The sequence below is a fragment of the Tenrec ecaudatus genome, chromosome 5, assembly GCF_050624435.1.
Source record: "Tenrec ecaudatus isolate mTenEca1 chromosome 5, mTenEca1.hap1, whole genome shotgun sequence".
Classification (NCBI taxonomy): Eukaryota; Metazoa; Chordata; class Mammalia; order Afrosoricida; family Tenrecidae; genus Tenrec; species Tenrec ecaudatus.
Genome location: NC_134534.1, coordinates 24,992,887 through 24,995,527, shown reverse-complemented (window position 1 = coordinate 24,995,527; position 2,641 = coordinate 24,992,887). Strand labels below are relative to the sequence as shown.

The 2,641-nt window shown below is 34.9% G+C and overlaps 1 non-coding gene across 1 annotated transcript; it reads right to left on the bottom strand.

The window, feature by feature from the left end:
* Positions 1-1,257: 1,257 nt before the first annotated feature.
* Positions 1,258-1,391, bottom strand: LOC142449652 (small nucleolar RNA SNORA42/SNORA80 family). Its single transcript, XR_012784777.1, has one exon. It is a non-coding gene; the product is annotated as a small nucleolar RNA SNORA42/SNORA80 family (small nucleolar RNA).
* Between the last annotated feature and the right edge of the window lie 1,250 nt (positions 1,392-2,641).

Below are 2,641 nucleotides of genomic sequence, written 5' to 3'. Positions count from 1 at the left end.
TGGCCCAGCCTGCCAAGATTCATGTACTATACTTACTGTGTGATGCCTGCCTTCTGCCTGGAACACATGATTGCCCGGCAAATGTGAGTTTTCTCATGGATTTTGATATTTTGTGCTCTATTCATCTGTCACTCATTGCTTCATTACTGATCACCCAGGTTCTCTGTCCTCTGCTTAAATTGATTCTATAAGCAGAAGAGCAAGGACATTTTTTTTCTTTCAAGGGAAGTCATTAGAAACATTTATAAATTTTTTTAGAGAAATAAGCTATATTTTTTAAAAGGCAGACTTTTTTCAGATTATTTTATAACCAATTGTTAAACACAAAATTTCTAAAATATCATCACCATGAGGTGCCTGCCATTCCCACTGAGAAGTAGACTGACGTTCCTCTCCCACGTAGTTCTTTGTGGACTCTCTCTTGATGGGACTTGTCAGGCAGGAGACTATTAAACTGGGCCAGGTGACTAGCTTCCGCATCCTCCACTGAGGCTTACACAGACAGGCCACTGCTATCAGATGGACTGTCAATGGATTTAGTTGCTTTAAAAATTATTTGTGCCTAGTAAAGCATGGAGGTGGTCACTGCACAGGCGCTAAATCTCCAGGGGATATTTTTTAAGGCAAATCCTTTAAACCTGTGATAGAATGAACTCTTTTCAGAATGGTCGGGGAGAATAACATTGAATATCAGAAAGATCACATTTTATAATAAACTAATGGAATAAGGTTTGCTCCTAACAAGAATAATGTATTAACTTTGTTTAGGAAAATGTTTTTATTAAACATATAATGTATTATATGTATTATTTCACTAAAACTGAATACACTATAATAATTCATTCTCTATAAACTTATTTCTTTGTATGTCAACATATACATTTTTTCATTATGAGACTTCATTGGTAACAGTTTTATTTAATTATAAATCACTTAGCATACAAACCTCTGACATAAAGTATACATCACAATGCTTTTAATTATATTTACAGATTGTGCAATCACCACCATACTCAATTTAGATCATTTTTATTACATCAAATATAAATCCAACAATGCTGCCCTCAGCATTGTTGTCTATTGTACATTTAATTTAAAATAGAGAAAATATCTAAACTAAAATGAACTATTCTTACACAAAGATCTAACACATTTTGGGTTTTTTTTGTGGGGGGGGGGTTGAAATGAAAACTTTTAGCATGAGCCCTTTCAATTTCTTAGTGGTGATACAGCTTTACATGTAACTTTGTTTTTTCCCACTGTGCAACCCGCCTCAGTGCCTGAAGCCCACAGAGTAAAGCCAGGCAATGGTTCGGGGTTCCAGTGGGTGTTGGCACTGGATACTGTTAGAGGCCCAGGGGATCAGACCTGCCATCAATCCAAACCCAGGCACTTTCATATAAGTCCTGTAGGAAATGTTGATTCAATCACATCTACTTGATGGATGACAGACAACTGGAAAACTGAAGTAAAAATATCCTTCCAGTTTGCAAATTAGATTATAATATAAATTTTAATATTTTCACCAACATTTAATATTTTCACTAATAAAACATAACAATATACTTATTGTCTTCATGTCCCCAATTCTCCCTATTTTGAAATATCTAGCTAACATTACACATATAGATTTATTACTATTATCTTTATGTTGACAGTTTGTCATGTTCCCAAAAGGAGAGAAGTTAGCTTATTTGAAAATCACTTTTGCATTGTTGGAGTTACAAAAGTAGCTACTGTTTTCATCATAGAACTATTATACTTGGCTCCTACGCAGATGAGTAGAAAACAATTTGACTCTTTATGGAATCCACTGACATATGGGTTAATTGTTGGGTTGCTAGCCCAAAGGGCAGGTGATCAAACTCACCAGGCAATCCATGTAAGAAAAATGAGTCAACATTCTTCCATAAAGATTTGAGGTCTTGGTACCTTATGGAGTATTTACACGATGTCCTATATGACTGCTGTGAGTTGAAATCAACGTAAAGGTAGTGGGTTTTGGATTCACAGTCTTCTATTCCTTGTAAACTATATGTATTTTGCTTCTAAAAAGTAATTATTTAGAGTTAAGAGATCAAGAAAAATAAACAATTCTGGCTTCATTTTTAATGAAAATAATTAGAAATTTGAGTTTACTGGCATGAATGATGTAGATTTGGAAAATATAGAGAATGATAATTTCCAGAGGGATTATATCACATTCATCCTCACAAAGAACCTTTCAAGATCTATCTTAAAATGGCATGCCATCTGTGATATGATAATAATCCATTTGCTTCCAAGGAAATAAACTAACATAACTATTATTCAAATTTAAGCATCAGACACTGAACCCAGTAATGAAGAAAGAGAGCTTTACCTAGTTATTCAGTCTAAAATGGATCGAACATGCAGTCAATTACATCAAAAATTATTGGTGACTAGAACGCAGAAGTTGAACACAAAGAGGAAAGAACAATGCTTAGAAAATATGTGGCCATGGTGATAGAAAAAGAGAGTCCTGTGGGTATAGTGGATATGCTCTGGGCTGCTAACCATGAGGTCAACAGTACAAAACCACCAGCTACATCCAAAGAAGAAAGATGAGGCTCTCTGTTCTCATAACGTTATGGTCTCAGAAACTTTCTCCCAAGGAGAA